This window comes from Macrobrachium nipponense, chromosome 17 (genome assembly GCF_015104395.2).
Source record: "Macrobrachium nipponense isolate FS-2020 chromosome 17, ASM1510439v2, whole genome shotgun sequence".
NCBI lineage: Eukaryota > Metazoa > Arthropoda > Malacostraca > Decapoda > Palaemonidae > Macrobrachium > Macrobrachium nipponense.
The window spans coordinates 81,028,040-81,041,134 of NC_087210.1; the positions used below are offsets into that span (position 1 = coordinate 81,028,040).

At 36.8% G+C, this 13,095-nt stretch overlaps 1 protein-coding gene and 1 long non-coding RNA gene across 2 annotated transcripts in view; both read right to left on the reverse strand.

Annotated features, from left to right (window-relative positions):
- The window catches only part of LOC135196363 (E3 ubiquitin-protein ligase wwp-1-like), a 422,942-nt gene that overhangs the window by 401,922 nt on the left and 7,925 nt on the right, over nucleotides 1-13,095 (reverse strand).
- Nucleotides 1,638-8,905, reverse strand: LOC135196072 (uncharacterized). The gene is made up of 3 exons (XR_010310316.1): nucleotides 8,703-8,905; nucleotides 2,015-2,103; nucleotides 1,638-1,756 (listed from the first exon to the last, which is right to left on the reverse strand). It is a non-coding gene; the product is annotated as an uncharacterized LOC135196072 (long non-coding RNA).

The following is a 13,095-nucleotide window of genomic DNA, read 5'->3' on the forward strand; positions in this document are numbered from 1 at the left end:
GTTTGCTGCATTATGCAGGCTACTCAAAGTCCTCCTGAAGCGTGCTTATGTTTTGGGCCGGAGTTTGGAGGTACTGTGTTGCCCTCTCACGTCATTTGGTTTTCAAATGTGGGCCAGTTTGCCAGGTCTGGTCTCCATCCTGCTGGCGGGGGTGGTGGAGGGTGAATTTTTGTTATTTTTATGCTGGGGTTCGTTGCAAAGTGTGGTTGCTGGTTAGTATTGGTGCACTTTCCATGCACATTCTTCCCTCAGGTTTTGGGATACGAAGCTAAGGTCCAGTCTGCCTCTCGGAGGTGAGTAGCTTCGTTTGTGTCATTTAGCAGTGCCACTTCAGGAAATTCTTCCAAAAGCAGATGTATGTGTCTGCCTGCTGCATTTGTATGTTGTTGGGATCGTAGGCATGGATGATGCGCATTGAAGTCTCCTGCAAAGAATGTGTTTTCTCTGGAGGCAGCACTGAAGAGGTTTTCTCCTTCAAGGATTTTGTCATGGCCTTTGTAATATGTTGTGAATGACTAGTGAGGTATTTTCTACGTCTTATCTGGATGCTTAGCGTTTCAATGCCTTGGCCCACAGTCTGTTTCTTATTTTCTCTGATGGAATTAGCTGCTTTCACCAGGGTGATTAAACCTCTGTTTTCATTTGTGTGTGGGGTTTTGTATACTGTGTAACCCTGAATTGAGAATTTGTTGGTTTCTCCAACAAGTTTCCTGTAGGAAGACAATGTCATTTTTTTCTATGAGCACCTGTGATTGCAGTTTTTGTGGCGTATTTTGAGTTGGCACTGTTTATGTTCCATTGAAGGATTTTTAGGGTTGTGCGTGTGCTGTTATCGTCGTTTGGGGTGTTGTTTGGGTTTTGATAGTTTTGCTCCATTTTAGTTATCAATGATACTAGTGTTTTCCTGAGATCTGCTGTAAAGTGTTGCTCTGGGAGTAAGTGGTGAAGAAACTTGTGATAACTACAGATGCTATCTCCTGATTCTTCACTTTGTGAGGATGTAGTTATGTCTGTTGGTGGGGGGGCCTCTGGGGCACTACCCTGACTACCAGTACAGGTGTTACTCTCAAGAACAGGGTTGGGAGGAAGAGGGCATGTTGTGATGATTGGCTGGGGTGGGGTGAGAAGTGGTTGTTTTGGTGTGGAGTAGGGTAGGAAGGAAGTCAGCTTGGCATCTGGGACGTGCATGTTCCTCTGTGTGTATAGTGTGCCTTCTGTGAGTCTGGGGTGGGGTCTCTTTTTTCGTGGGGCTTCGTTGGGGTTGCTTGCTGTTTCTGAATGGGTGGTGGTGGTGTTGGGTTTTTGTGATTGAGGTGGTTCTGGTTTGTGTGGTGTGTTGTTGGGTTGATTGCTGCCATTGTTTGGCGAGATCTCTTTGGGGTTCTTGCTGTGTGGTAGGTGGTTGTGATTGTGATGTGTATTGTGTGTGATTCGGTGCAGCTTAGCACACCTCTAGTCACAAACTTTGCAGTTTATCACACCTCCAGTAACGGACAGTGTATCATGGTGCATCCCAGTCGTACGAATGGGCAGACAGGCCTAAATGGTTGGAGTAAATATGGCTCAGGTCTGCAACATTAATTCCCTAGTTATCACTTACTAGCAGAACAGTTTTGCCATCTTGTATGGTGCATTGCAAAGGATGCATCAATGCCTTCATTGGTGTTGACCTATAGAGATGTTTAACTTACAAGCGGTGAAATCCATTCTAAGGGGGGGGTTCTCCTCATCCTTGGGGAAGAGAGGGGCTGAAACACTGAAAAATAAAATTACAAATAATTTCTTCATCCACGAAAGCTTGGAGAATTTCTGCTCCAGTTCAGGATTCACTTATTACAATGCTACCGTTTTCCCTTTTTCTTTTTACTTAAAGAAACCGACTAGTGAACGAAAATTAAGGATATTAGCTTTAATTAATCCATATATTGTTAATCTTACCTAGATATCAACCATATGCTTATAGGACCTTTTAATTAGGTATAACAAAAAGATTGAGTTAACCCGATTCCCTTACCATTCAGCGATGATAAATGGACAAATTATATTACAGTCTTGAAAAATCTGCTCTTCAATCTCCTCTGCCATGGATTCATTCCCAGTGACCTAAAAAACCAGAATTAATTATATTACAGTGTTTGTTGATTTTTAACAGATAGACTAGGCCTTGAATACTACCTACATTCAGTCATTCTGCAAGTCTATGGAGTGAACTGATACTCGGCCTATATATCATTTCAGGATGATCCTGAAACACCATTGAGCCTAATATTGCAGTAGCTTGTTCATAGAGGACTCTTAGTATCTTCCAGTATACAGAGTTGTGGTAGTGTGGGTTTGTTTTAGTTACGCAATGGATTGTACGGAAAAAATTAGAATTTATTCTTAAAAGTTTAATATAGATTTGATTATTATAAATTTATTTTTAATTGAATTATTTTTTATTGAACTATAAGTTCTTATGTGTATCGTTTTATTTTTTTTATAGGTGTAAAACTTCTCCCCCTTCCATTGTATGCATGGTTCTTGCCCTTCTATGGATTAAAACATGAAAAAATGCCCCTTTGGTGAAGGCAGATGAACTTTGTCAATTACATTACCTTTTGAATCTTTAAAGTGACTGTGATTTGAAGCATTGCCTAGTGAGCAAGCATAGAAAAAGGAATTATATCAATATATAATAAAGACAGTTTAATATGGATATTTTCCATTTTGAAAAGGCTTACCTTAATAATTGTGGCAATGCACTGAAGTCCTTGGTGTTAAAGGGTAAGATACTGAGTGTAAGTGTACATATTTTTTTCATTTGAGTGAAGCTCTGGGCAAGTGGTATTGCTAGTAACTAAAATATAATTTTTGTTACCGTCAACTATACTTTATTTATTATTGCTGTTAACACGCTTGTCTATGTTGGATTAAAGTGCCTAATGTTGTAAAGGACAAAATATAAATATTGATTTGTAGATTTAGTGGTGGTAGAAAATTGAAGTGTGCTTGAGCGTGTGTATGGTGTGAAACTGGTATATTTTCCTTGGAAATGCCTTATTCTCCAAGAAAATAAGTCTCATTGTATTTCTTGAACAGATATTTGTATATATTCATTGCTCTGGGTTAGGTGACCTTGTGTTAAAAATGGACCAAAATCCCATTGTTTGGTAGCGGTGGTAGTAATAGAATAAATTGGTATTAAGGAAAATTTGTATGAATAGTTTTACATATTTCCACTTGACACCATCAGCCTGTTACATGTGACTATTGCTTTTACTTGCTAATCTAGCTACAACAGTCACACCATACAGTAGCACTTTGGAAAATAGTAGCTCAAAATGCTACTATTTTCATAGTACAATAGACAGAATATGGGGCCTTTTTTAAAAGCTGGTATCAACAAGATGACGGCTGTAGATGTAATGAATTACTCTTATTGCCGAGAACTTGTTATAACAGCATTAGTTATAAGTTACCTGGTCCAGAATATTTTACCTCTAGTTGCTAATCAAACTCAAATCACCTATTGTCTATGAGATAACCGAATGTACCACAGCTAATGTTGGAAATATTAACCTAAGGCTGCAATGTCTTACCTTAATTGTGTACGTTATATAATTTGACACTTTTGGAAGGTAAACCAGACTCCAGACTTCAAATAATAAAGTATCCAAATAATTAACTTTATCACGAAAACTGACATTTGGAATGAATCTTACCTACTGTTAAAAGTTAGCCGACTACCACACTGAATGAGGAAGGTGGGTTAGTGCAGTCAGAAGAACAGAGTTTTAGCCAAGTTGACTAAAAGCTTTTTAATGGTGAGAAAACACTTCTCAACATATCAGCCTGATGTGTGATCCGTACTGGCTAGTAGTACAGTAAGGATCCTCGTAGCAAGACTTGTCAGAGGATTCTTCCGGGGAAATAGGACTATCTTGTAGAGTACTGGTGACTCCTGCGCCTGAGTCGAAAGACCATAACCACAGTCCAAATCTAAGGATAATTTTAATTACTTACTTTCCATATTATGGAAGGTATATTCCTATAGTACACTAATGTGTACCTTCATGCTCCCAAAATTCACTAGTGGGATTTCAAACAACTAACGACAAGATGGAACGCCAAGGTTACTATCACATTTGGTTCAGGAGTGTGTCTGTGCCACAATGACAGGGCTTACGGCGTAACGTGCTAAAATTGAACATTTGCGGAAACTGCGGCGAAAATAGTTGTAACTCCCCGAGCTGCAAGACTACCTTCCCTAGAAGGTGATATTTAAGGTGAAACAAAATCCAATTACAACTTTAAGCAATCCATTCAAAAGATTGACGTTTCGTCAACAAGGTGTGATATAATGAAAGCGCCATACGAACTAAAATAAGCATGAGGTCTTCGTAAAATAAGAGATGTTCTGTTATACAGTACTGTTACCTATGCTTATTATTAATAATATTTCTGAAAATGCACAATAAAAATATGTCAAGGCATACAAAAATATTATATGTATACTTGTTACCTTCATACACATGTGATACGACGAGTTCAAATATCTAGATATATAGATAATATATCAATGATGTCATATTGTTTGTACAGAACGTACAAGACCTTATTGAAAAAAAAGTTGTTAATTTTAGTGGGACACTAATGTATATTTCTCAACTTTCTACTATTCAATATTTTCGATCATAGTCATACGATCATTTAAGTTATAGTGTAACAAAAAGAAAAATGTATCTTAAATCTCCCCTTCGAAACGGTAGCAGTTTTTTGCGCATGCGCACTAAGATATAAATGACGCAACAATGACGTTAAACGAGGGAGCCGCTGTATTGTCACCAACTTTTAGAGATTTGTTTTAAAGAAATTCAGGAGGAGGAGGAGTGCAGCAAATAAAATTTCCGATTATTCTGAAGTTGAGAGCAGAGAACAAAGATCGCCCAAGCAATGTTTCATTCGATTCCCTCGAAAGTTTAACGAAAGGCCAACTGCAGAACAAATGTCGGACACTCGGGATAAGAGGTGTGTGGGTCACGAAGAAAAACTAAAAAATATATAAAATGAATGAGTTTAAATCAAGCCGTACATCCAATAACTTTGCTGGAAACTTATCCACAACTGACGGGGAAAACTAATCTATTTCAGCCACTGGAAAAGTTCATTCATGAGGCTGCTTCGAACTTTGGACATTAAAAAGAAGGAACTTGAAATTCCCAAGTATCAACTACATATAGCCGAGGAGAGGATCTTGGAACTGCAGGATAAAGTTAGATATCTGAAGCCACAACTGCTATAATACTGAAAAGAATGCTGTGACACCAGAGAAGTAAGGAAGATCCTACTGTTGGGGGGACTCAACGTTGAGGAACATCCGGACCAGCGAGTTGAGTCTCAGAACAATCTAAATTTTCTTTACATAAATGTATATTTTATGCTGGCATGGAAGACCTTATGGAAAAAAATAATAATATAAACGATAATATTCTTGATGACTAAGATGCTCTTGTTGCTGAAATAAAGAACAAAAATGAAAATGTGTGTGTTTATGTTTGCGAACTGGTTCCAGACCTACATGGAAATCTCAATCGCATTGAAATTTATAATTTGAAATTAAATGAATGGTGTTCTAAAAATGGCGTTTCATGTATGGGTACAGACTTGTTCTTTAAAATAGGCACAGGAGATCTTGACATAAGTTGTCACCCTTCAGTAGGAGAAATCTCTGGATGAGGAGCCATTAGGCTTGTTGATGCTATTGTTAAATCATGTCCAGGTATCGCTCGTGATAACTGGTCGGAGATAAAGAATGAAATGATGTTACCAGTAAGAATAGTGGAGCAATCCCTGAGGTCAATAGTTCTCATTTGCAAAATCACTCAACTTCTATAAAACGTCATGGAAATCTCTTGATGCCATGAGACATGTCGAGAGAAACAGAAATGAGATAATATAGGTTTCATAAACAAACAGGCAGTCAGTCGGGGAACACTGTTAATGGTGGAATATCTGGGAGGAACAAATGACTTATCAGAATGATAACAATCACAGCGTAAACAGTCAGACCCCGAGAGAGAGAGATGCGTCCGGGAAATAGGGAAAATCAATTCAATTATAATTCTCATTTTCATAAGGGGAATTTAAATGCTGTTATAACTGCGGTGAGTTCAATCACATGCCCGTAGCTGCCGCCACGATCATCAGCTGAGGTGCAGGAACTGCAGAAAATGAGGTCATAAGAGTAAGCTTTGTCGAGAGGGTGTTTTCGTAGGTCAAGGGTCTGGCGAGGAAGGCGTAACCTAAAGTACACGAGAAAAGAAAACTATCTTAATATAGCTCATGTTAACGCGAGGTCCCTAATAAAATGTCCTGATGAATTAAAATTGTTGATAGTCAACAAGAAGGCTATAATTCGTTTAGATGCGATGGTGGACGAGGTGGAGGTAGTACCTGTATCTGTTAGAAATGACCCGAGATGTGTTCAAATGAAGAATATAATTCTGTCGTGTAAAGGAATCGACGATGTCTCGGCTTAAGTACAATTGCGGAAATTACCAACCATAATTCTAGGGTGACCTGAACGATGATCAGCTGAAAAATCTGTCTAAATTAAGCAAGATTATAAACTTATTAAATTGTGCTCAGGTCATTGATAAGCCCACCCGTATCACCCCTTATTCAAAGTCTCTCATAGACGTTTTAATTACAAATAAAAAGGATGTAATAAAAAAGAGAGAGGTAGCTTCTTGTCCTCTCTCTGAAATTGATATAAATAAACCAAAACGGAAAATGAGGTCAAAACATTTCGAAGCTTGAAGAATTAGACCCCTATGACTTTTTGTAATAAATTGATCGATGAAATCCCAGTGCTCAGTGGTATCTTAAATACAGACGACGTTAATAAAAATGTTAAAATATTAAGAAGTACATTGAAGTCATGTCTAGACTCTTGCGCTCCTATTGTTACTCGGGAAATTGCCAGACCACCAGCTCAGGGATTACTGAGGAATTTAAAAACTGAAATGAAAGCAAATGAGATCTATTAAAGAAAATTTTGATCATTCGAATAGAGTCGACCATTTTGATGAGTATATTAGTCCAAGAAAAAGGTAGCATCCTTAATTCGCTCAGCTAGAATAAATATCAATAAATATTTTTACGAATGTTAACGAAATAAAGCAAAACTTGGAAAGTAAGAGGAGAGATCATACCAAGTGAAAGTAAAGGTTCAAGGTTTATCAATGTTGGCGATCCTGTTGAATCAGCAGAGAAATAGAATGAATTCTTTGCCAAAGTTGGTCAAACCGTTTTTGAAGAAATAGAGACAAAATTTAGCTATTGTGAAATCCGATGTAGCCCCTCGCTCAACTACAAAACAATTATTTACGTACTTACGACCCCAACTTGACAGCGTAGAAACTGTATTAATAGTACAAAATCTAAAAAAATAATAGTTGTGTTATAGATTAAATGAATAGCAAATTTCTAAAAGATTCTCTCCCTGTTTTAGTGTTTTACATAACTTGATTATTAATACATCAATCGTGAATGGCATTTTTCATTTTTCCAAGTGATTTTAAGTAGCTCTTGTTTGCTCTGCATTAAAGGGAGGCGATAGTGAAGATCCTGGACAATGTCGTCCTATTTCTCTTCTACCAATTTTGTCAAAGGTCTTAGAAAGTGTAGTCAGTGACCAGCTGTATGAATACCTATCTGTAATCACCATGTCAGGTACCACAGTATGGATTTAGGAGCCAAATTGTTAAATGTTTTACATTTATATATCCTAATTTTGTATATATATTAATTAATAACAAGTTTAGGAGAAGTTATTTTACCAATAATAATGTTATTTTTATGTAATATTTTTGATGTATCTAATGATTTTTATGTATAATACTTTTAATGGATATTTAGATATAAATCTATGTGTATATTACTTTAATCAGCAGAGGCTAAATTTTAAACAAACTGTAATATTGTGGAATAAAGGTATTATAATTGTTATTATTATTAAAACAGAGGAATATGAGCTATTTTGAGAGAGAGAGAGAGAGAGAGAGAGAGAGAGAGAGAGAGAGAGAGAGAGAGAGAGAGAGAGAGAGACTTTTACAACCTATATAAAAAAATTATCCATCGTGAAGGTCTGCCTATCTAGACTCATGAAGCCTCCTTCTAGAATTGCTATGCCTATTACGAGCTTAAATTGACTACAGATAAAATTGGGTCAGCACTTAATTAATCTAATTTAAAGATTACGTAGCGACACCAATTGCTGTTGTCAACGGAAATAACGGAAACTGTTCGATATTAACAGAATACTGCCGGCGATGTGGAACCATAAGCTGTGCCAAGGGTTCGCTTTTGCCCAAAAGACGAAACTCCGCCCGCTAACTGCTCCCTAACCACCCTGGGAACAACAAGTAACAGTCATTACTACAGGACTTTGACAGGATTCATATAGGATTCTAAAGGACCCAAATAGGGCTTGAATTCTTGACAATTACTGGGATTTTCCTTCACAATGATACGCGCCTATACTAAGCATTTCTGTAAGATAAAAACCACAGGATATAGCAGATACCAAATAGGACTCCAATAGGACCCAAATAGGACTTGAATTCTCGACGATTGCTGGGGGATTCTGCGCCCATCCAAACCTTCAAATTGGGTGAATACCTACAGGATATTAGCCAAAGGTTCAGCATTTTACTTACCTTAAGTTTTCTTGCTTTTCTGTGTCGTTCCCCCAACCCCCCTCTCCTCCTTCGTTTTCTCATTCCAGCTTCACCGGAAGAACTAGACGAAGTACCTTCAAACCTCACTTGTTTTATAACGACAAAAGGAAGTCCTGATGTTTTATAAGGCGTACTTTGTCTTAATACTTAGGTCCACAGTGCCTTGGAATGGTCCGCTTGGAATGGTCGACTGCCTCTCAACGCAGATGTTCAGGAATTAGGAACTGCTCCCAAGGACGTCGACCAACGCAGCCCAAGACCCACAAAATTCATCTCTGTCGCCTTCTCTTCATTGGCTAGTTAGTGACTGGAGGGTTTTGAAAGCCATTCGCCCACTGGCTGGTTGGATGGAAATGCTCTTCCGAATGATAGTTCTTTTAAGGAACAGTAGAAAGCTATAAGAAATTTATTGTACGTGAATAGAGCAAAATAAAATAATTAAAGGTACAAACTCGACCTTCGGAAAAACGTTTCTAAGGGCAGAATAGAAGGTACTTACATCCAAATAGTGATAGGTAGGTCTTATCATTCTGCTTTTAATTCATGAATTCTGTTGTCATTAACCCGATAGGGCAGTTACATGCATGCATGGGGATATTTGTAATTGTGCTAAAATTCATGAGCCTCATGTGACTGAGCTTGTGTGAATTCTAAGTAAGTTTTTTGCTATGCATAATTCAGAATGCATAACATTATATATATATATACATATATATATGTATATATATATACATATATAATATATACATATATATATATATATATATATATATATATGTATACATATATACATATATATATGGTGTAAGTAGTATATATATATATATATATATAATATATATATATATTGTATACATCTATTACATATATATATATATATATGTGTTGTATATATATATATATATATATATATCTATATATAAATGGGTGCCCGCACATAGGTTAAGGGGTGTTTCATGTCTCACCTGGAATCTGATTGTATATATTTATTTGTGTGTGTGTGCGTTTTCTTGCATATTCTTTCAATTACAGTAAATAAAAGGAAAAGGTTATTTTTGGTTACATTGCCATACCAGGTTAATGTGCTAAATTACCTTTAAGATATTCTGGATTACAGTCGAACAGCAGAGGCTATATAGAACCCCAAAAATAATATATATAATATATATATATTATATATATATATATATATATAATATATATATATATATATATATATATTATATATTATATATATATATATATATATATATATATATATATTTATTATATATACATAATCTACTATTATACAAGAGATCCAGACGGAAATTGAGAGAGCAGAGAGACGTGGGAGGAGAAGAACCGCAACTGAAGTTCTACTTAATTATGATGCCAGAAGACGAAGATGAAGCAAATGAGCTGAAAGCAAGAAATGAAGAAGTAACAATTATTGAAAGTTTGAAATGTGAAATATGTATATTGTCTGCAGCAGGAACATTCACAATTGAAGGCTAAGAATGAAGAGCTTGTCGGGGATTTATCGGTTGCAAATACAAAACTTCAGCGAGTATTTTTACTCGCTGAAACCTCTCTTTTCTGAAGAGCAATTTGAAATACTTCATTTTTTTTTCAGGAAGAACAATACGGAAATGGTCTAATTCAGATATTTCTTTAGCTTTGTCATGAAGAGCACTGAGTCCTATCGATATTTGCGAGTTTCTTCTAAATGACCAGTCCCAAGCATTACAACACTGAATTGATGGACGAGGCAGTTAAGTTGTGAACCTAGTATGCCCTTTTACCTGTAATTGAGTTAATGGTTGCTAAAGGTAAAAACATGTCCCATACTGAAAAAAATGTCTGTCTTCTGTTTCGATGAAATGAAGGTAGAAGAAAGATGGTCCTTTGATGGATCTAATGGCAGGATCTATGACCCTCATAAACAAATACAAGTGGTTATAATACGTGGTCTCTTTGGTAAATGGGAAGCAACCAGTTTATTATGAATTGGATCAACCCCTGACGAAAGATTATCTTGTTTGCCTTGATTGATCAGTTTTTTGAGAGGGAGGTTTCCCTGTTGTCAAGTATGACATCAGATATGGGAAGTACCAATCAAGGTCTCCTTAAAGCCCTTCAGATATCTGTTGATCAAAACTGTTTTGTTAATCCTGCTGATTCATCTAGAACTGTGTTTGTTTTTGTAGATCCACCTCACTTAATGAAATTGATAAGAAATAATCTAACTGACAATGGTTTTCTGATTTCAGGTAAAATGATAACATCAAATCCAATTTCAGAACTTGTATCTCTGTCTACTCGTGATGTAAAGTTAGCTCATAAGATAAATATGACTCACTTAACTGTCAAAGGTTATAAAAGACAGAATGTAAAGCTTGCTGTCCAGCTACTTTCTTCATCTGTGACGAATGCAAACAAAAGATTTCTGTCACAGTAAAAGTTTACTCAAAAGTATGCATTGTAGGGAGACTTCTGATTTAATAATGGTGATTCATCAGTGATATAATGAATTCTTGTATGAGAACGACTCTGTAGAAGCTAGCAGAAATGCATTTTTGAGCGAGAAAACACCACATTGACATTCTTGACAAAATGACAACGTTTGCTCAAGAATTACGGGTCAGAGGTAAAATGTATCCTTTTCAGAAAAGCATCATTATATCATCAAGTCAGTCAAAGGATTGTACAACATGTTGCAAGAGAAATTTGATATTGAATACGTGATGACCAGGCGGTGTGTCAAGACAGTATTGAACATTTTTGTTCTTTATATTCGACGAGTATGGCATGTCATTGATCACCCATCCCAGTAGAGTTCAAGTATAGACCGAGGAATTTCTTGTTAGGTACGAACAACATTTTAAGCAATCACGGTCATAATGTCGCTCCCAATGATGATAACATGCCATCCATGAGTAATACTAGTGTTATGGAACCAGGTAAGTCTTGGGTTTCCAAAACCCCAGAAGAAAGTGACTCCAGTCATGTTGACTTAGACTGAATTATGTATCTCTGCTCATCTCTTGATGAGGATTCCTCGGGTAGGTCTACCTAATGAGCTGAAGGAGGAGAATTTCGTAGATTTTGGAGTAGAGTCTGAAAATGTATATGAAATGGAAGCCCTGATTATCTGGGAGGTTAACTAGCTCTAATTTATAGAAATAAAATATCCTTCCTCCTTTAGAATTCCAAGATAAAGAACAGCCTAAACAAAAAACGACTGGATCTCCAAAGTGAGGAGGAAAGTGTTGTTTAGGCCCAGTCCTCAATTTTTCAATAATTTACAGGAAATGGAACAACTCTTTAAATCTTTTCATAGGGAACAGTTGAAACAAAGTGTTGATGGGATTACGAAATTAGTTAACATTTTCAGGGAATTAAACATAGATGCTCCAGAGGAAGTAATGAAGTTTCTTTATTAGGTGCAGGATACATTTTAGGGTGAAGATATTAAATGCTGAAAGGAAAAGTCACAATTTCCTAAAGACAAAAAATTATTCAGTAATTTATTTCAAATAAAAGAACACTATGCTAATTCAATAAAAGTCTGGATTTTTTTTTTTTTTTTAGTTTTGCTCTTTTTTTGTTCATATTCATTCACCCTCGTTACTTTCGTTATATGTATTCCAACAAGATTATATTCTGTATGGTAAGGTCTTAGATATCTTGATAGAGCTGTGTTTATCAAGAGCTGTGTTTTAACATGATAGAGAGAGGGGAGAGAGAGAGAGAGAGAATATTCTCCTGTATGGAAATTGTGAACACCAGCATAGCAACAAATTCCTGTCAAAACATAATCATTAAGTGCACTGCCCAGTCGACGCGCACCTGTGACGTCACAGTGCGGGAACCGAGCGACCAACGATCTCACCTTATGTTATCCGTCTTGGGGCGACAGTAACGAACTCATCTGACCGAACGGCGGCCTGTTTCAAATGCCCCCTTCACAGGGCATCGTTATGCCAGAAGCTGATTGGTTATTCTGGCTCCATAGGCACAAGGGCCAATCAGGAAGGGGTATAGAGATGCGGGGGCGAGGGGTGGGGGGCACTCTTCTGAACTACACAAGCCACACCAACTATTAACGTCTTTGGCGGTTGTCTTGTGTTGTTGCACAAACAGTATCATTATAACGGTTTCAAGGGACTTCGGAATATCATGGAGAGGCATATTCAACACTGTATCGGATCAGCTCACATGTTTCATCCAGCTGGTGTTATATAATTTTAGTGAATATGATTTGGCAATGGAGGCTAGTCTTTGTATCATGAAATTCAAATGATATTTTAGCATAGCCCGGGGCCGATGGATTTCATGAATTTAGAGCATTATTTAATTCATCCATATTAAATGCATAATTATATTCTAG